At 43.8% G+C, this 22,519-nt stretch overlaps 1 long non-coding RNA gene across 3 annotated transcripts in view; it reads right to left on the reverse strand.

The window, feature by feature from the left end:
• Positions 1-2,731: 2,731 nt before the first annotated feature.
• LOC135228575 (uncharacterized) overlaps positions 2,732-22,519 on the reverse strand; it is a 29,108-nt gene continuing 9,320 nt past the window's right edge. The window contains exon 3 of one of the 3 annotated variants that reach the window (XR_010319138.1): positions 2,732-3,658. This is a non-coding gene — a long non-coding RNA (uncharacterized LOC135228575). The other 2 variants (XR_010319139.1, XR_010319140.1) reach the window with 2 other exon arrangements.

Consider the following 22,519-nt stretch of genomic DNA (forward strand, 5'->3'; position numbering starts at 1 on the left):
TGTTTTTTGTTTTTTGTTTTTTTTTTGGTCTCAGAAGAATATTTGGCAATGCCTAGAAACATTTTTGTCATAATTGGGGAGTTACTACTGGCATCTGGTGAGTAGAGGCCGGGGATCCTGGTAAACATCCTACAGTGTACAGGACAGCCCCCACAACAGAGTTATCAGGCCCAAAACATCAATAGCGCTGAGGTTGAGAAGCCATGCCTTAGAAAGCCTGGAAGCCAGTGCTAGCCACTCTTCTCTGCCTGAAAAGCCTACCTGTGCTCCATGGAATGAGGAGATGGTACAACAGCGGGTAAGAGCACAGGCCAGGCAACACAGACCACGTGCCAGTGACCAGCTGAGTGACCTCGGCCAGGTTAATTCACCTCACCAAGCCTGGTTTTGCAAAGTGTAAAATGGGAAGGGTAACCTTATCTGACCTACAGGATAGGTGTGTGGAACAGTCACACAGCTTACAGCTTGGAGCACACGGGCTAGGCATTATCGTAAAATGTTTGAAAGCCCAGCCTTTGCACCATCAGTGGAACCCAGGTCTTTGCCCTTAGACATCGGGACCTGGGGAATCTGGGCTGGTGAGGAACACCTCTCAGAGCTGGAGTTGGTGGGCTGAGGCTCAGCTCCTTGCCATCATGTCCTCGTGGGCAAGTCACCTGCAGACACCAGTCTCCTCATGCCAGTGGATGAGTTGGACAGTACGAGTGCAAGGCTTAAGAGAGACTAGTGCGTGACAACCCCAGGAGTGTGTTTATCTGCGATTTCCGAAAGGCCCCCGGGGGAAGATAGCCACAGTAAGGCAGGGGAGGGATCAGATGTCTGCCACCAGAGAAGCAGGGCCAGAGCCCAGGGAGACGGGTGGGTCACCATGGCAGCACCAGAGCCCAGGGCCCTGAAGTAAACCTGAGCATGCTCTGAGAGCTACACAATGCTTCCAAGAGCCAGTTTCTTGCCAGGCCCACACTAAGCAGTGACAGGCATTGTGCTAGACCCAGATTGGAGTCACCCCTGGCCTCCCATGCTTGGGAACAACCTCTGCCTTCATTTCCCACACTGCTCAGCTACGTGGTGTGGCCACCTAACAAGTCCACTTGCCCCATGTCTCCAGCTCAGTGGCTTTCCCTGCAAAGGTACCTGAATCCACCGCCTCTTTCACTGAGAGAGTCTCCCACTCGGCCTGTGGACACCGTGCCAGGCAGCCCAGGCGATGAGGCTTCAGTCGGCTCAGTCCCGGGGACTCGGGTCAGACACTCTGAAACTAAAGGACTTTCCCAAGAGGGAGCTCCCAGGTCCAGACGGCAGGAGAATCCAGGATAAAGCTCCAAGCGGAAGAGTCCCCTGGGGGGCAATCACACCTGGGGAGCAACCACACCTGGGGAGCAACCACACCTGGGTACATCTCAGGAGGCTGGCAGATGCTAGACAGACTCCCAGCCCTTTGAGACAAGCCCCTTTCACCAGGGTCTTTCTTGGCTGTCTGTACTTAAGTGCGAATCTCTGGAGCAGGAGAGGGCCTCCTCTCAGGCCCCTGCAATCCAGCTCCCCAGCTGCGAGTTCACATTTCAGGAAGCCTTGGAAAGAGAAACATTAGACTAGCGGTTCTCAAAGAGAGGTCCTGGGACCAGCAGCACCACCTGGGAACTTGAGAGAAATGCAAGCTGTCAGACCCCATCCCAGACCTACCAAGTCAGCAACTCTTGTTTGAACAAGGCCTCCAGGTGATTCTAACGGTCACTCAAGTTGGAGAACCCTGCATTTGCTGTTCGTGAGCCATTTCTGGAAACGTCATCAGGTGCTGAGAACACATGGGGGTCTCACCCAACACCTGCTAAACACGGGAAGCCAGTCTCCAAGTCTGGGGGCCAAAGGGGATTCCTGGAAGCACCAGGTCATCCCCCAAGACTCTTCTGACTTACTGTAGGTGTTAATATTGAGGGGGGGGGGGGAGCCCAAAGCTGAATCAAAGTGGCGTGAAGCCATCAGAGATAAAAAAAAAATTAAAGTTCCCAAAATATTATTGTTGGGAGTACTTAGGGAGGCTCTAGTGTGGTGCTTTTTGCACAAATATTGTGAGTCACAATAACTGTATTTATCTTCTTCTTCCCTGGGCAAATAAGGAAACCTCTGTGGGGGTGTTGATATTTATTTATTTTTGGATGAGCCCTGTAATAGTGGAAATATTTTGTACGTGATTATAGAACCCTGGAGCTAAAGCACTGCCCCTGAGGGGGAGCGAGGATTTAATTGGTAAATAATATAGACATTTCCATCTAATTAAGAAGACCACAACATGCGTAAACTCTTGTTTTTAAGTAACATCACTCCAGGCAGCTTCTCGGTAAAACACAAGGTCAGGCCCATGGGAGAGGGGGGTGGTGCTGGTAGAGAGAGGGCGCCTGGCCCAGCATTCTCAAATGATGCTCTCTTTTCTGTGCCTCAGTTTCCACTTGGTTCTCTGCCTCATGGGGAAGCTAAAAAGCCAGGTGCCGCTGTCAACTAGGCCTCCGATCTCATCTCTAGTGGCCCCTCGAGAAAATCGAGAAATGCAGGTCCCTTACGGTGGCCGCCGTAAATTTCTTGCTTAAAAATCATACTGACCTCCATGGCTAGTGCTCTTAATGCAGGAAAAAAGGGGGCACTCCGCGTCCTGTGACGATAGAGCGCAGAGAGGAAAAACAGCCATTACAGACCTCATTAGCAAGAGCCTGACCTAGACCCGGAACTGTGATCTGACTCATGCGTGAGAAAGAGGCTGAGTGTGGACGGGACTGGCATTTGGAGAGATTACTGGTTTTAAACATTGACTTGGGAGAAATGAAGACCTATGTCCACACAAAGGTGCATAGCAGCTTTATTTGTAATAGCTAACAAGTAGAAACAATCCATGCCCATTAACAAACTGGTATATCCAAATAATATAATGCTACACAGCAATAGAAAGAAATGAACTATTGAAACACCTAACAATAGGGAAGAATCTCAAAGTTGTTAAAAAAAAAAAAAAAATAGGGAAGAATCTCGAAGTTGTTACTCTGAGTGAAATAAGCCAGGCAAAAAGAGTCCATGCTATAGGATTACATTTGTAGAAAATTCTAGAAAATGCTAACTAATCTCTAGTGGCAGAGAGCAGACAGCGGTTGCCTGTGGGAGAAGGAGTTGGAAGGAGGAATTACAAAGGGGACAAGGAAACTGGGGGTGTCGGACATGTTCTCTATCTTGATTGTACTGATGGTTTCCTGAGTGTTTACGCGTGCCAAAACTTGTCAAGTTATACACTTTAATATGTACAGTTTATTGTTTGTCAGTAATGCCTCAATCAAGTTTTAAAAAATTAGGTTGGCAATTCTGTTTCTTGGTCAGCTTCTGATAGGGTCCCTCCTCTTTCTGACTGAGTTGGAATCATACAGATTTTGGCGGTGAGCTGTTGGCACCGAGAGAAAGGATGTTCCGGGCACCAACGGTACATGACTAGAAGCAGGGAATGAAGAAATGTATCTCTTTCATATCGACAATAATAACGTTGTTGTCGTTAGCTGCCGTCAAGTCAGTTCCGATGCATAGCAACGCCACATGCGACAGAGTGAAACACTCCCTGGCTCTTCACCATCCTCACAATCATTGCTATATTTGAGCCCGTAGTTGCAGCCACTGTGTCAATCTGTTAATAATCAACAATTTGAGCATTTGTTATCTGCCAGGCGGAGCATTTTACAAACATTTATTTATGTTCACACAACTTTGTGAGCAGATGTTATTGGGCCCATTTTACAGAGTAGGAAACTGAGTCTCAGGAAGATGAAGTAACTTCCTAAGGAATGGCAGGAGATCCAGGATTTGAAACACCTGGAGGGCTACACTCTAAGATGTTAACTGTGGCCGTCTCTGGCTGGTTGGATTACAAGTGAGTTTTATTTCATATATTTTTTTATTTTTATGTATTTCTCAAATTTCTACAATGAACACGTACCATTATTAACCAGGAATATTTTTAAGACTAAAATTATTGTAACCACCTTGTGAAACATTTCACAAAATCTTCTCCCATAATAATTCCTGTTATGTATTGAGTTTATTAAATGCCTCATGCTTAATCTCACATTTAATCTACAAATTACATGTTATGAACGGGAAACTGAGGCACAGAGTAGGTGACTTATGTGCCCAAAACAACAAAGTTATGGAGCAAGAGAGTCAGGATTTGAACCCAGAGCACTCTGGCACTGGAATGCTTCTCCTTTCTATGCCATCAAATCCCACCATCCCCACACTGCCACTTCTCTGAAGTTCCCTTCGCGGCTCCAGCCACCCGTGCACGTATTTAGCATAGCTGAAGTCACTGTGTCCATCTGTCAGCGTTCCATTTTTTCCTCCTCAGGCCAGCTGAGGAATACTTTCCACATTACTCCATGCACTTCTCATTCGGTCTTTTTAAAGGGCCGCACAATATTTCATGCAGTTGGTATATGGCAGTCACTTGCCCAGCCATTCCTCTATTGTTGGTCTGCAAAGAGCTTTTTATAGAAAACAATGCTATTTGTCGAGGAGCCAAAAAAAGCACCTGGTAATTTACGCTCACCTCCAAGAATAACAGGGAGAGGACCAGAGGGGCAAAGATGCTCTCGTGACTCAAGGCAGGTTATTCACATTCCAAATCATGACAAGGAAGGGCCCAGCAAAATCACCTCGTTTGTCCTCAGGATGGAAGGCAATAGGGTTTAGGGAAAAGCTGGAAAGTATTTCTCCGTGTTGATGTCTGTGGAGCACTCCTCAAACTTCATTTCTACTTTTCAGTAAAATAGCACATTTTTCTTTTTGCTCGCTATGAAACAAAGATTATCCACTGGTTGTGGATTGAATTGTGTCCCCTAAAAAAATGTGTTGTAAATCCCAGCCTCTATGCCTGTGGTTATAATCCTGTTTGGGAATGGCTTGTCTTTGTTATGTTAATGAAGCCAGATTAGTGTAAAATGTGCCTTGAGTCAATCTGTTTTGAGGTATAAAAGAGATTAAAGGAGCAAGCAGAGATGGGGGAAGACAGATACCAAGCCATGTGGATATCTCCGAGGAACCAAAAAATAAACTGAAGAGACAAGAACAGAACTTTTGGCCATTTCTGAATTAGGAAGGGTTGGATGCTGATACATCCTATAGAACAGGGGCTGGAAAACTACAGCCCACGAGCCAAATGTGGCCCACCACCTATTTTTGTACAGCCCACAAGCTAACAGTGGTTTTTACTCAAAAATAAAACTTCAGGACATGAAAATAATACAAAATTTAAATTTCAGTGTCTGTAAATGAAGTTTTCTTGGAAGAGATCCGTACTTATTCATTTACATAGTGTATGTAGCTGCTGCTTTCACACTATGATGACAGAGCATGAAGAGTTTCAACAGAGACCATATGACCCACAAGCCGAAAATACTTACCGTCTGGCCCCTTACAGGAAAAATTTGCTAACTCCTGCTGTAGAATCTGGAGCTTCTCCCAGGGATGACAGTGGGTCGCTTTGGAGTGATGCTTGAAAAGCCACACACTAGCACAACTTAAGAAGCGCTCATGGTGCGGTGGGTAACCAAAAGGTCAGCAGTTCGAACCCAACAGTGACTCCATGGGAGAAAGATATGGCAACTGCTTCTGTAAAGATCACAGCCTTGAAAACCCTATGGGCAGTTCTACTGTGTCCTATAGGGTCTCTATGAGTTGTAATCAACTCAATGGCAATGGGGAGCACAACTTAAAGGGCAGTGGTGGGTCAGTGGTGAAATTCTTGCCTTCCATGTGGGAGACCTAGGTTCAATTCCTGGCCAGCGCCCCTCGTGAGCAGCTACCCCTTGTCAGTCAGTGAAGGCTTGGGTGTTGCTGTGATGCTAAGCAGATATCAGTGTAGCTTCCAGACCAATATAGACTAGGAAGAAAACCCTATGATCGCAACAGTCTGATCCCATTGTTCATGGAGTGGCCAACTTGATGGCTGCTAACAACGAGAACAGCACACCTGTGGCCACACATACATCTATGAAATCTGTGCAATTTATGTGCCTCCCACATGCCCCCTGGGCCCCAGCTGCTTACTCAGTGAAGAACCCCAGCCACTGCCCTGCTACCTCATCTCAGCCTCCCCTAGCATACAGGCTGTGCTCCAGCGTGGCCTTGTTCACATTCATGATGCCAGAACCCTCCGAGGCCCTGCACCTCCACCACCTCCAGACTCAGCTAGCACACTCCGCTGCAGGGCCTGGTATCTTGTTCCCCATTGTCAGTCCTGAGAGCCAAGTGGCACAACCTGGAAGTGCAGGGGACTTGAAACTGACCAGTGAGAGACAGGAGGCAGGAGACAGATAAATTCTTGCTTCCTCCCTGACGGTTCTGAGGTACGATGGTTCCGTTTGGGTTGGCCAAAGACATCCTCATGACAGTGGCCTGCTCAGGGATGCACCAATTTGCATTTGCTTTTCCTCTGTCTAGCCGTTTTCCCTTACTCCTGCTGCCCTGGGCTTGCATACACACACACACACACACACACACACACATATACACACACATCCAATAATGTGTTAGCTCAGACTTTGTTTTCTAGGGAACCAGGCTGTGGCACCTGTCCTTTCTTTGATGTAGTCATTTTCCCAATGGCTCAGAAATTTTTACTGTTAATGTATTTTTACACAAATAACGTGCATCTTCTTCATTTTTTTACCAACTGCTCCTCTCCCCCCATGAGGTATTTTTGTAAGCACATTATGCTGATTTTTTACAGCAACATGTAAAAAATTGACATAGCAGCACTTACGAAAATATCTTGCAGGAGGAGGGAGTGATTGGCAAACAAACATAAAAGGCACATGTTATTTGCATAAAAATATGATACACGGCCTCAAAGGGATGAGTCTATCCTAGCACATGAAACATACATACTATAAAATACTCAGGAATTTGTTCGTTTGTTTTGGGTTTTCCAAGAAGGTACAGTATCATTTGCTTTGTGTGTGTGTTGGTGGGGGGGGGGGGGCAAACAAACATGATGCATGTTAATATTGGATCACAATCAATACAGCAGAAATTACTTTTAAAATTAAATCAGGGCACATTTTTGGGGGTAACTGCTTTATGCCAGGGGTTTTGTTAGTTCCTGAGAATATAACGACCCTGTCTTCTCCACCATATAATGAGCATCTAGAAGTCAATATTTAAAAAAAAAAGAAAAGAAGCAAGGATATGCACAGTAGGTTCACAGAAAGAGAAAGAATGGCTTTTTTACCTACAGAAAAATGCTTAATCTCACGTGCAATAAAAATACGAATAAAATTATGAGATACCATTTTTCACTTATCAGTTTGACAAAAATAAAGAAGTCTTATTTTTTATCTAGTGTGAAGAAATAGTCACTTCTAGAAATTGCTCTTAGGAGTAGTTGCCTACAGAAGACAATTTAGCAATATCAACCAAATTATAAATGTACATCCCCACTGACTAAACATTTCTACACAGGAATTTATCCTATGAATGTACAGATAAATGTGTGCAAAAAATTGTATGAGCAAGGTTATTTGCTTCAGCCCTGTTTGAAATTGCAAAAGATTATACACATTCTCAATATCTAACAGGATATTGGTTTAAGAAATATTGTCCCATCTATACAAGAGTACAAAAGAATAAGAAAGATTTTTGTGTACTAACAGTAAAGTATCTCTGAGATTTAATGTTGAGTTAAAAAAAAGAAAAAGAAAAGAGGGTTCTATATGCTGTCATTTGTGTAAAAATGTATATTCTGTACACATAGAAAATCTTTGGAAGGATAGTCAAAAAAATTTATATTGGTTGTAGGTAATTGAGGGATGAGGGAGAAGGACTTACTTTCACTGTATACCTTTTTGTACTCATGGAATTCTGAAATACGTGGTTATACTATTCTTCCAAAAAAATTTAAAGTTTTTAAAAGGATGAAAGAAAACAAAACCCAAGCTTGCCACACATAGCAATGTGGTAGATGGGCTATCCTGAAACCCTGTCTCTGCGTTGTTGTTAGGTGCTGTTGAGTCTGTTTCAGCTCTTGGGGAGCCCGTGTGACAGAGGAGAACTGCCGCATGAGGTTTCTTAGGCTGAAGTCTTTACGGAAGCAGATCGCCAGGTCTTTCTCCTGCAGAACTGCTGGGTGAGTTCAAACCCCAGCTTTTCGGTTAGCAGCTGAGGCCTAAACCATTGCGCCACTGCTATAAAACACCTAAAATCTTGAGAAAATATTTTTTTAATTTTTAACATATTTAAAAAAAATGTTTTTCAGTGCATGGCTAAGCTGACATGAAATTAGGAGAAACCCTCAGAAGCCAAGGAGGAAGCATGAAAGTAGGAAGGTCAACTAAAGCTGAAGCCATTTGCTGCACTCGGACATGAACAACTCCCTGGAGATCAAGAACTTTGGTTTTCAGGAATCAGGGAGTGGGATGCAGAGATAATGCCTAAGACCCATGCAAGGTGGGGAGTCAGTGCACAGAGTCTCAAATAAGGCTAGGGACTTGAGGACAACACCCTTAGTCAAGGGGTAATCTAGGAAAGCAACCACCCCGCAAAGGGAGGTAGCAAGAGCACCTGCCAACCTTGGCCTCGACTCTGGATAGAAGGTCTCCCTGAGAAGGCTTCGACCACAAGCCCGGCTTCACTCAAGGCTAGAATGTGAATTCATACCATAACTCATCATTGTACTAGGGGTCCTAGCTAGAACAGTAAGAAAGAAAATGAAATAAAAGATGCAAGGGTTGGAAAGGAAGAAACCATACTAACTTAAATCAGATGATTGTCAACAGAGAAAACCGTAAAGAATCTACAGCCAAACTAAAAGAATAAATAAGAGATTTTGATTAAGATTGCTAAACATAAGATCATCTACAAACACTATAAACTAGCAACAGTGAGCAAAATGTAATTTTTTAAAATAAAATACCATATACAACAATAAAACACGTAATGTACCTGCGAAAAACTCTTAACAAAAAAGGCGTAAGATAGTTATAGAAAAAAAAATAACATGTAGTTGAAAGATACTGTATTAGTATAGCTAACTATTCTAAAAAAAAAAAAAACTCCAAACTCTTGGTGTGTAATGTAGTATAGGTGTGTATTTCTTGCTCTCCCAACACTTCTATGCTTGTGTGCAGTGGGAAGACTCCCACACAATGGTTAGGAAACCCAGATTCTTCCATTGTGGCTTCACCATTCCTTGTTGTTGTTGTTAGTTACCATCCAGTCCATTCCAACTCATGGTGATCCCATGTGTCAGAGTAGAACTGCTCCATACGGTCTTCAAGGCTGTGACCTTTTGGAAGTAGATCGCTGGGCCTGTCTTCCGGGTAGGTTTGAATTGCCAACCTTTTGGCTAGTAGTCAAACAGTCCCTAACAGGAGGGCCAGGCCTGGAGGGGTTGTACATCACTAGTTCCATTGGTCAGAACTCACGTTGGCCACATCTCATTCTCGGGAAGCTGGGAAATGTAGTCCAGCTCTGAGCTAAAAGGAAAGGGAAGTAAACCACTAGACAATTTTCTGCCAGGGACATGAGAGAAGACATAAATAAATATAGATATATGCTATGTTTATTGATAGAAAGACCACAAACCAATAAGAAAACAACTCCATAGCAAAATAGAAAGAAGACAGGAACAAATTTTCACACACACAAATGAAACCTAAATGACCAGTTTAAGGATGCTTAAATTCATTAGTAGCTGTGGAAACGCAAATAAAATTAAAATGAAATACTATCTTCACTCAGTAGATTGGCAACACTTTTAAATCCAACAATGGGGAAGCAACAGGAACGCTTCTGCACTGCAGTGAGAGTGTAAATTGATAAAATGAAATTGGAAAGTAGTTGGATATTACCTAGGAAAGTGTAGCGGGGGGTTAACAGCCTGGGTGCAGGACTCCAGGTGGTGACTTTGCCAGAATTTCCTCACCTGTAGGATGAGGGCAGAGGGTACTAACCATTCCACATTATAGAATTGTTATGAGAACTAAGTGAGCTGATGTACCGAGGAATGGTGTTTTAATTCTCATTTGAACCCAGATCTCTATGTGGAGGTTGAGATGGACCACCCAAGCTATGGCCCTAAGATGGTCTTTGAACCTTGAGCCTTGAGAAAACTAGTTTTCTAAAAGCCACCTTTAAGTCAAACAATAGTCTAGATTAATTAATCAAGAATGTTTTGCCAAAAGGACAAATATTGTATAAGCCCACTATTATAAGAACTTAAGAAAAAGTTTAAACAGAGAAGAGAATATTCTTTGATGGTTATGAGCGGGGGAGGGAGGCAGGAAGAGAGAGGGGTTTTCACTAATTAGATAGTAGATAAGAGCTATTTTAGGTGAAGGGAAAGACAACACACAATACAGTAGAGGTCAGCACAACTGGACTAAACCAAAAGCAAAGAAGTTTCCTGAATAAACGGAACACTTTGAGGGCCAGTGTAGCAGGGGTGGGGATTTGGGGACCATGGTTTCAGGGGACATCTAAGTCAGTTGGCGTACTAAAATCTATTAAGAAAACATTCTGCATCCCACTTTGGAGAGTGGCGTCTGGGGTCATAAACACTAGCAAACAGCCATCTAAGATGCATCAATTGGTCTCAACCCACCTGGATCCAAGGAGAATGAAGAATACCAAAGACACTAGGTAATTATGAGCCCAAGAGACAGAAAGGGCCATATAAACCAGAGACTACATCAGCCTGAGACCAGAAGAACTAGATGGTGCCCGGCTACAACTGATGACTGCCCTGACAGGGAACACAAAAAAGAACCCCTGAAGGAGCAGGAGAGCAGTGGGATGCAGACTCCAAATTCTCATAAAAATACCAGACTTAATAGTCTGAGTGAGATGAGAAGGACCCCAGAGGTCATGGTCCCCAGTCCTTCTGTTAGCCCAAGACAGGAAACATTCATTCTTAAAGCTAACTCTTCAGACAGGGATTGGACTAGACTATGGGATAGACAATGATACTGGCGAAGAACGAGCTTCTTTGATCAAGTAGACACATGAGACTATGTTGGCATCTCCTGTCTGAGGGGGAGACGAAAGAGTAGAGAGGGTCAGAAGCTGGCTGAATGGACACAAAAAGAAATAGAGGAGGGAAGGAGTGTGCTGTCTCATTAGGGGGAGAGAAATTAGGAGTATATAGCAAGGTGTTTATAAATTTTTGTACAAGAGTCTGACTTGATTTGTAAACTTTCAGTTAAAGCACAATTAAAAAAAACGGTTTGCCATAGGCATTGTGCATTTTTAAAAGAACTATCTATGTGCAGTTTTGAAATCCCAAAGGCCACACCAGAGCTGTTCTAGGGAAAATCAGTAATTAGTGTAATTGTTCTTCAAGACAATGCTGTATGGAATTCTACTGACTGCAAATTGTTTTACTGACAATAAGCTAGAGTATAAGAATCTGTAAAGGATTTTCCCCACTTGGGAAGATTTTTTACTCCCTACTCTGTCCTATAGGGTCGCTATGAGTCGGAATCGACTTGACGGCAATAGGTTTGGTTTTTTTTTTTTCTACTTGAAATGTTGCCCTGATTTGCAAATCGTATATTCAATAAACTTCAATCAATTTCTGTTATTGGCTTCGTATGATTTTTGTTTGAACAGTATGTATTTGTACATACTGTAATGTACAATAAAATAAGCCTTATATAAGCATTAGGTTTATGGAAAAGTTGAAATGTGCACATACTGAAACCCAGCAATTCCACTCCAAGGAATAAACCCCAGAGAAACATTTGTTCAAGTGCATCAGGAGATATATACAAAAATGTGTATAGTAGTGGTATTTTAATACCCCAAAACATGTAGCAACCCAAAGGTCCACCAACAGAAGAATGGATAAAATGTGGTTTGCTTAGACAATGGGAGACAATATTACTGTGGAAATGAAGGAACAGCTGCCATGCCTCAAAACACAGTGTTGAAGGAATTAAAAAAGTGAATAATGCATTATTTGGGGATATGTACCTATGTTGCAAATCTAAAAGGAAAAACAAGGGAATGGTAAACCCCAAGTGTGGGATTAGTGCTTACCTCAGGGAGGCCAGAATAACGTGGGAAGGGCTCATGGGAGGACTTCAACGGTCTCCATAAACAAAGTGAATGTTGGTTACACAGGTCTTTATATTATTATTTTTATGTATAACTTATATGTTTTTAATTAAGTATGAGTTTTTATTAAGTAATCTTTGTGTGTGCGTGTGTATCTATATCTATCTCTATATATAGTTAATGTTGATTCCGTCTAGTTGATTTTTGACTAGTGGTGGACCCCATGCGACAGAGTAGAACTAACTGCCCATTAGGGTTTTCTAGGCTGTATCTTTACAGGAGCCGATTGCCAGGTTTTTGTCTTGAAGAGCCACTGCGTAGGTTTGAGCCACCAATGTTTTGGTTAGCAGCTGAGTGCTTAATCGTTGTGCCACCAGGACTCCTAATATATATGCTGTTGTTATGTGCCTTCAAAAGTTGAGTCCAACTCATAGAGAACCTATATGACGGAGTAGAACTGCCCCATAGGGTTTCCTAGGCTGTAATCTTTACTGGAGCAGATTGCCAGGTCTTTTCTCTCAAGGAACCGCTGGTGGGTTTGAACTTCCTACCTTTCAGTTAGCAGCTGACTGCTTAACTATTGTGCCACCAGGGCTTCTAATATATATATAGTTATTGTTAGGTGCCATCCAGTCAATTCCCACTCACAGCGGCCCTATAGGACAGAGTAGAACTGCCCCGTAGTGTTTCCAAAGAGTGGCTGGTAGATTTGAACTGCCGATCTTTTGGTTACCAGCTGAAATCTTAACCACTACGCCACCAGGGCTCTCTCTCTGTCTGTCTATATATATATGAAACCGAAACCAAACCCATTTCCATCGAGTCAATTCCGACTCATAGCGACACTGTAGGACAGGGTAGAACTGCCCCATAGTTTCCAAGGAGCGCCTGGTGGATTTGAACTGCCGACCTTTTGGTCAGCAGCCATAGCTCTTAACCACTACACTACCAGGGTTTCCAGTGTATCTATTAGGCTACTATAAATGAAATAAGGGGGCCCTTGTGGCAAAGTGGTTAAGTGCTTGGCTGATAACCAAAAGGTCAACGGTTCAAACCCAACAACCGCTCCTCAGGAGAAAAGACCTGGCAATCTACTTCTGTAAAGATTACAGCCTAGGAAACCCTACAGGGCAGTTCTACTCTGTTCTACAGGGTCACTATGAGTCAGAATTGACTCACTGGGAGTGAATTTGGTTTTGGTTTTGGTATAAATGAAATAAAGACTGTCTTGACTCCGGAAGGGCTTGAAATATAGTGAACAAAACCAGAAATCAAATGGTCCCAATATAACGTACGAATGAAGCACAAAGAAGTGGGCATAACATGCCATGAGAACCAAGAAGAGAGAGACACTAATTCAGTCTGAGGGATGTGGGGTGGCCCTATAGAAGAGGGGAACTTGGAGTTGGGTCTTGCAGAATGAGGAGGAGTTCTGCAGGTACAGAGAGGCATTTCCCAGCAGCAGGACTAGATCTGCAAATCCGGAAGACAAAAGAAAGCGTCATGCAAGAACTTTGCTTCTCTGCTCTCAGAGATGTATCCGTGGCCACATTTTTGTTTGCAGTTAAGCTGAAGACCAAGTGGTTAATATTTTTTTAAGCCACCCTCTTAGGCACATATAAACTGGAAATCAGGTCTCTGATGTAAATGAGGTTGTGGCATAAGCATGAAATGACCCAACGTAGACGCATCAATCCTCAAGGTGGTGAGCTTGCCTAAGCAGTCAGACTGAAACGTGTTGGTGCGCCCCGTTCCTACAAAGCAAATAGAGTGATCTTGTGTAGGGGTTTGCAAAGCCCGAGAAAAATGTTGTCATTATTCTGGGTAAACACAAGCGTGGCTGTGAGAGAAAAATAAATTTGGGGATCTGTCTAGCTCTTCAGGTACGTTAAATCTAACCACATTACTATTCCAATGAAGAGTAGTGATTTTTTTTTCCCAATCCAGACTTAGGCAGAAAACAAACAAAAAAAGCACCTTAGGCAGAGCTATTAATTAATAAAATGACTAATTTGGAATCTAGCTTGTCCTCTTCGCCCCTCTGCTTTCTGATTGACAAACTAAAGTTGGGAGGCGGTACGTAATATATTTCTAGAAGGCAGGTGGCCTGAGAAAAGCAGGAGGGCTGTATGGTTTTCAGCCTGCATGATGAGTCCATCCAGACGTACCTGAATTCCCAGGAACACCAGGGTGAAAATCCTGAGCCTGCAACAAGAATTCCTTCAATTTTGAAACTTATCCTCCATTCTTGTTAGAAAGTCATATTGCTGTTATCCAAATGATTCAAGAATTGCTTTTCTTTGGTCAGTCTTTTTCAGGCATCTGGGCTCAGTTGCAGGGTTAGGTGTTAATCACATTATCATAACGGACACAGTAAAACAAGCAGTATCCATGGAAACGGAAACTGACCTTGTTTTAACTTTTAGCTGTTCTAATCTCTCAGCTGGAATCCAGCAAAGAATCTCAGAAAAGTCTACTAATCCCTCAAAAGGGACAACTGGGGTGAGGATGTCAGGAATCCTCAATTAGGCCCAGTGCTTGGAGAATGGGGGCCTTGTGGTCCATCAACTGTATTTTTACTAAGTAACGTAAGTTGTGGAGGGTTTTCTATTGTTTTTGCTTCTATTGTTGTTAATGCTTTTGTTAAATCCAAGAAGGGAGTAGTGATTGAAAATGCGGGTTTGGAGTCAGATTTGGTTGGAAGCCAGCCTCTACCCCTTATTAGTTTTAATAGTTCCATCATCCAAATGAATGTACCATAATTTCTTAACCACATAGTTTCCATTCCTCTGGATTTATGCGTAACACTACATCAAACGTCTTTGTATGAAATTTTGGTTCCCTGTGGCGTATACAGGAAACCCTGGTGATGTAGTGGTTAAGAGCTATGGGCTGCTAACGAAAAAGTCAACAGTTCGAATCCACCAGGTGCTGCTTGGAAACCCTATGGGGGAGTTCTATTCTGTCTTATAGGGTCTCTATGAGTAGGAATCAACTCAACAGCAATGAGTTTTTGGTCTGGTGGCATATACTCTTGGCCGCTTACCTAAGCCATTCACTCTCCTTCCTTGTTAAAAAAAAAAAAAAAAGAAAAATTGCCATTGAGTGGATTCTGACTCATGGCAATCCCATGTGTGTCAGAGTAGAAATGTGCTCCATAGGGTTTTCAGTGGCTGATTTTTCAGAAGCGGATCACCAGGCCTTTCTTCCAAGGTTCCTATTGGCATGTTCAAACTGCCAACATTTCATTTAGAATCCAAGTTCCTTAACCATTTGCACTACCCAGAGACTCCATGGAATTCCCGCTGTTCGGTGTCGTCAAGTCGATTCCAACTCATGGTGACCGTATATGACAGAGTAGAGCTCCCCCATACGGTTTCCTTGGCTGTCATCTTTACGGGAGCAGATCACCAGGTCTTTTCTCCCAAAGAGTGGCTTTTGGGTTCAAACCACCTACCTTTTGGTTAGCCAACTACTTAACCATTGTACCACCAGGGCTCCTTATGAGATTTCTAGATCTAGATTATTGATATACACGGACACATCTCACTTCAAAAAAGTTGTTCCAATTTATACTCCCGTCAGCAGTAGATAAGACCGTCTTCTTACCATGCCCCATTGCTAATTTGGTAGGCAAAACTTAGTGTCTCCGTCAGTGTTTGTTCATCTCCATTTGCTGAATGAAGAGCAGCATGACTGGACGTGGCAGAAGAGCCCCGTGGCGTTCCCTCCCAGGAAGGCGTGTGTGGCTATTATCAGGCCTCGAGAAGCAGCGACAGCACTGTGTGAGGGGCAACAGTGGGCTCCCGTGGGTGGTGAGGGGTCAAGAACTCTACCAGGTGAAGCCAGAAATGTGAGGGCAATAAGCTGGGCTAAGTCTGGAGAACATGACCAAAGATCACAGACAAGGGCAGGAGGTGGGCAGGAGCAGCTCTCGTGAGGTCTATCGAAGGCTTGTGCCTTCTCAGCCAGATTGTCTGCCTCTGCTAGGAGGACTCTCGCCTGCGATCATCTTAAAGGTACTATTTAGCCCCTGAGTGATTTCTTGATAAAATCAAAATTACAGAAAAATAGATGAGGCCAAGATAATCTAATATCAGCTGTAATTAAATATGGAATTAAGTTTCCTTAAATTCAAAAATAACACACTTTTCATATCAGTCAGAAAACCGATAAACACTTCAGGTATTACAAACAGAGGTGATTTAATTTGGGGGATTTTTTACAAAGGTGTTAGAAGGTGTGGAAGAGCAAAAGAGAGAAGGGGTGTAATGGATTGCAAAAAGAAAAGAATACGAATACCAATTCAGGGTGTCCGCAGGGCCATGCTCTCTCTGAAGGCTCTGAACAAATAGCCTTCCTTGTCTCTTCCAGCTTCTAGCAGCCCTAGGCATTCCTTGGCTTGTGCCTTCATCTTCACATGGCTGTCTTCCCTCTGTGTGTCTATCTGTGTCTCTTTGCCTTTTTTTATGGGGACCCAACTACTCCAGCTTCCAGCGTGATCTTATGTTAACTAATAACCTCTTCAAAAACTCTATTTCCAAACAAGGTCATGTTCACAGGCTCAGGGATAAGGACTTCAACAAATCTTTTTGAGGGGAGGTGGGTAAAGAGGAAACAGTGCAATCCAGACAATGACGTGAAAAACAAGTTGTATTTGGCCATTCTCATGCAACACTGGAAACGTGGCAGAGAAGTGTGCTGTCCTTCACATAGAATGACAACTATACCGAGGATCCTGTCAACTGAAGATAAATTCTGAAAGGTGCTATTTCAGGGTATGCTTTCGATATCCAACCACAGGAACCACATGCTGTAAAGAATGTTTGTTGTTCCTATCTGCCCTGTATCCTCTACCTTTCTTTTGGCAAGAGCTTCACCACCTTTCAGACCCCTGCCCTACTACTCCTTGTCATTCTGGCGGGACTGCCAGTGGCAGGACCCACACCTTGGCAATAGGAAGGCCAAGCAGTTTCTTTCTCTCTCAGGAAGAGAAACCTTGAATAGACATACACAGGAGCAGAACATGGCTGCTGTGGTCATCCAATGGCCACGTGGCATAGAGAGATGGTACATAAACTCCCACTGCCAAAACGACCTGTTTTCTGCCTTTCGCAAGGCCTAGTTGTCCAGCTTTCCGTCAGTATTTGGCCAATAAATCCTCTCTTTGTTCAGGTTAACCAGAGACATTTTCTGTTGCTTACAACTGCAGAATATTAACTGCTACAGAAAAGTAATTTCAGTTTGAACATCTGGTTGTTCAAAGTAAAGTTTGACTAGCCCAGGACTTCCACATCAAACCGGCCACAGAAGGGTTTGGGACAAACACCTTGCTCCTTAGTACCAATTTTTCCTTCCACAAATCAGTCTGGCTCCTTTCTTCCCTTAGAAAGCTCCTCTGCTCTTCTATATCACATCAACTTCAGATGACTTACGCTATCAATTCTTCAGATGAGCCTAACTGACCTCAACTTGAGCAGTGCTCTCAGCATGGGCTGGGGAAGGAGCCCCCGCTACAGGAGCAAGAGAGCTACAGTCCTTGTGGCACCCACGAATAGTCAAATCAGAGTTTAAAAATCTTGGTGCAAACTATTGATTTGACCTAAAATAATCCATAATCTCCAACCGCAAAACACAGATATGAGTGTAAAACCATAAAACAGACTCATAGAATTTGAAAGATGGGGGGAAATTCCATATACTTGCTGGCTAGGCTATGTAGACACGTCTTCTCTATGCTGACATGAAATTGAATGGAAGCATTACTGAACTTCGTAGACACTTTGGCATGTTAGCTCATTTAGTTAACCAAGAAAAAAAAAAACCTATTTTTTAGGAACACAAAGCATTGAAAACCACAGGATCTGAAAAGTAACAAAAATTCATCCATTTCCAAACATGGGAACTAATACAATAGGAAACATTTTCTGTTGTTTGCAACCACAAAACTCTAATTGATAGACCTGGCTGTTCAGACGTGAATTTTATTTAACTAGGTTTAATCTAGGTAACCCTGGGTGGTGCAAACAATTAAGCACTCAACTAGTAGCTGAAAGCAAACCCACCCAGAGTGCCTCAGAAAATAGGCCTGGTGATGTGCTTCTGAGAAGTCACAGCCTTTGAAAACCCTATAGAGCACAGTCCTACTCTGCACACACGGGGTCACTGTGAGTTGGAACTGACTCAATGACAACTAACAATAACAACATTTGATAATCTACCTCAAGAAATATAAATTTGTTGCGATGTCTGCAACTTTTAGTATATATTTATGGAAATAATGTATTTTGAAAATAAAATAATTTTATGTATCAAGAAAAACCATAAAGAATTTTGTTGAATTGTGAGAACTGAATGAAACAAAGGGTTTAAGAATAAGAATGTCATCTTTTCCACCGTGGAGTTTCAGGCTTATGAAAAAGAAACCCATGGGAGTTAAAGGAAATTTCTAAAACTAGGTTTTTATTCAGCACTTTTTTATTTTTCTGAATCCTAAGCTGGTTTTCAATCCAGCAAAAGCCTGGGTTATTTGTCTGGGCCGTCCTACACAAAACTGGCATGGTGCATGCCTTTCTTCTCATGCTTGGCAAAGGCTCCTGTGCATTTAGGCTTTCTAATTAGAACAAGTCAATCTTCTCATCTGCAGGCCCTCACATGGTTGCCACAGGGGTGTTTGCAACATGAGAACCTCAGTTTCCATGGGTGGTGATTACAAAAAAAAATTTTTTTTTTTTCAAGTCTACAGTAAAATTCTGTTCTTGAATTCTGCTAGAGTCAGGAAGTCTTTGATTCTCTTCTCTACCCAGGAAAGGGCAGAGAGGAGGGCCACTGTGTGGGGGCAATCGTTGGACCATGGAACTGGACTTCCAACCTTAAGATAAACCAACTGTGGACCTGGAAGCTTTCTCTGGCGTTCATGATCTGCCTTCCCCTCATAAAACGGGGGAGATAAAACACTCACGTTTACTCAATGCAGTGTTAGTGTTTCTTTAAGAAATTGTAGCCCAGACCCTCATCATGGGCATACTCAAAGTCCAGGAGCTGATACAAAACAGTCCTTTACTTAACGGTCACATCAAATCTTTTAGCCTAAATAGTCCACAATGGTTTGGGAGTGGCTTCCTTCTTACTTAAAGTCATTCTGCCCAGATTCTCAAAGAATGAGTCCTTCCCTGGAGCCCTGAGCCTTCCAGCTCCTGAGCGCCTGAGTTCTCCTGCCAGAGTCCACGCCCCCCTCTGCAGCTTCCAGCCCATAGTCATTCAGTCCCCCAGATGGGGTGGGGAAGCTTCTAACCCTGAAGATGGAGCGTCTGCAACGCAAGTAGGTTTTTCACAGTGCTGAGAGTGGCCTCCCTTAGCAGTTTACTGTGTCCAAACCCAAACCAAACCCATCGCCATCGAGTCCGACTCACAGCAACCCTATAGGACAGAGTAGAACTGCCGCATAGCATTTCCAAGGAGCGTCTGGTGGATTAGAACTGCCAACCTTTTGGTTAGCAGCCGTAGCACTTAACCACTACGCCACCAGGGTTTCCAGTTTACTGTGTATATTAAGCTAAAAAGTATTATGGTGCTAATGAGGGGAGAGGCTTGAATTGCATTACCGAGGCTGCATCTGTTAAGTCAGTTTCAAGGTGCAGCAGGTCCTCCCAACAATTCTGACTCCTAGCGACGCTATGGAAACCCTGGTGGCGTAGTGGTTAAGGGCTGCGGCTGCTAACCAGCAGTACAATCTGCCAGGCGCTCCTTGGAAACTCTATGGGGCAGTTCTACTCTGTCCTATAGGGCCGCTATGAGTTGGAATCGACTCGACGGCACTGGGTTTGGTTTGGTCTTGGTTTTAGCAGCCCTGCCCCATAGAGTTTCCAAGGCTGTAATCTTTACAGGAGCAGATCACATCTTTCTCCTGCTGAGTGGAGCTGAGTGGCTGGTGGGTTCCGAACTGCCGACCTTTCGGTTAGCAGTCGAGCACTTAACCACTGTGCCACCAGGTCTGCTGCGGCAGGTCCTAGGAGAATAGAATTGCTGGGGGTGGGTGGTGGGGGGATGGGGGGGTGGGGAGATGGGGGATGGGGGTGGGGGGATGGGGAGCGAGAAAAAAAAGTTCTTTCCTACCACCCAAATAAAAAGTTGAACATTCAAATGTCCTAATGAGACAGGCAAGAGATCAGACTGGCTATAATTAAAAGGCCTTTGACTCAGTATTCTTAGAATCTAAACCTAAGTGCAGACCACTATATGGCTTTTACTACTGGAACTGGAAGAGGTGCTTACACAAGACAAGGGGCCATATTTCCTGTCTCTACATGCTTGACCAGCTATAAATTACTGACAACCCTCCCGAGTTGTTTTTCAAGTCCCCCACCAGGTGCAGAGTATGTGCAGTAAAAATCAAGGTAACCTATGAATGACCTTCCACATGAGATAATCATGAACAAAGATCCCTTACCAAGACTCGAACCAGGATCCAGAGACATCATGTATGTGCAACATCCCAGAATAAGTCCTGTTCTACACCCCAGCAGCCCTTGCGACAGACTCCATCTTAGTTCCGACAACCTCTGCGAGGAAATCCATTTTGAATTCCAACTGTGCATGCGTTTAATTTTCATAACCCCTCCCCTTCTCCTGGAAATCTCCACCCATCTAATGAGTGAAGAAAACCTTTCATAAACCCTAGGAAACCCTTTCTAATGACAGACTGGAGGCTAGCATAGGTGGAAACCCCTCTCCATCTCTCCCTCGCGAGCCTTTTTTACTTTCTTTCTGTCCCTAATAAACCTTTGTTCGTGTGGAACCTCTAAGTCTCTGCTGGTCATTCTTGGTCAGAAGAAGGTAAGAACCTAAGCAGGGCTTAGTCCCGAGCTGGGAAGCCCTGCCCTGTAAGACTAAGAAAAATAATTGTCAACTTCAGCAGTAAGACAGTTCAACGTTAATTTTTTTGTCCTGTTTATTAGCAACTACTGATATTTGCAATAAACAGTGAAGTCCTAAAAAGAAGATTCTACTTTGGAAAAGGTAATTCATTTCCGTCCAGCCTGTTTCTTCTAGTATATTCCTCTCACTGCGTGATGGTTAAGGTGGCAAATTTCCTAGTTTCCTGAACATCCTTTCCCTTCAAATACTTGATGATAGCACAGAGAACTTGTCTTGAGAACAGAAAAAAGAATTTTAAAAGCACGGGCATGGAATGGGGCGGGGCGGGGGGGGGGGCAGACAGGACCTTCAAACGCTAGGGAAGCTGTGGCAGCTCTGAGTTCCCAGGAGTGGCTCGTTAGGGAGCGGACAAAGCCGGGAAGAGGCGTGTGGTAGCGGTCCCAGGGTCCCCTGATGGGTTTTCAGTCTGAGGCTTTGAGGAGGCGTCAGTGGTTTCTGCAGCAACTGGAAAGACTAGGGATGAGAGGATCTCAGCTAGAGATCTGAGGATTCAGAGGGCAGCACCGCTCAGATGTGAGCTGCAGCAGTCATTGGCCGGCTTGTTGAGACAGATGGCTGGGTCCTGCCCCAGCATCTCCCAATCAACAGGTCTGGGGCAGTGACTACAAATATGCATTTCTAACCATTTCCCTAGTGACACTGATGCTTCTGGTCGCGGAACCACGCTTCGAGAACCACTAACATAGGGTCTGTATAAGTTGGAATCAGGTCGATGGCAACGGTTAACCTGAAGCCTTGCTGGTCTGAGAGTGGTCCATGAACCCTGCACCATCAGCATTATCCAGGATCTCCTTAGAAATGCAGAATCTCAGGCCCAGGGAGCCCTGGTGGCACAACAGTTAAGCACTCAGCTGCTAACTGAAAGATTGACAGTTGGAACCCAGCCAGCAGCTCCGGGGGAGAAAGACCTAGCCATCTGCTCCCATAAAGCTTACAGCAAAGGAAACCCTATGGGGCAGTTCTACTCTATCACATGGGGTCTCCATGAGTAGGAATCGACTCCACGGCACTAGCTCCTAACTCTTCCATCAGCTATGTCTTCTAATTGTTACTCATCACAGTTAAAACTCTTGGTGAACTCTATAAATGCAACCGGGTCATACTCCAGACCTATTGCACCGAAATTCATTTTGACAAGATTCCTATGTGATCCGTGTGTACATTAAAGTTTCGGAAGTCTTCATCTTCTTCAGAGGAGGCTGGGTGGGGCTGGCAGTTTGCACTGGACTGCTGCCGAAAACAAAAGTTGGCGGTTTCAACCAGGGCTTCCAAGGGGTTCCTTGAGGTTCGAACCCCTGCTGAGAATTTGCATTTGTATCAAGTTTTGATGCCAATGCTGCTGGTTAGGGACCAAATCTGAGAACCTCGAGTAAAGCAGTGGTTCTCAAAATTTATTACTGTATACGTAAGAATCACTTAGGGATCTTGTTAAAATGTCGATTCTGATTCCATATATCTGGGGTGGAAATACAAATTCTCAGTAAGAGTTTGAACTGGAACG

The sequence above is a fragment of the Loxodonta africana genome, chromosome 23 (assembly GCF_030014295.1).
Source record: "Loxodonta africana isolate mLoxAfr1 chromosome 23, mLoxAfr1.hap2, whole genome shotgun sequence".
NCBI lineage: Eukaryota > Metazoa > Chordata > Mammalia > Proboscidea > Elephantidae > Loxodonta > Loxodonta africana.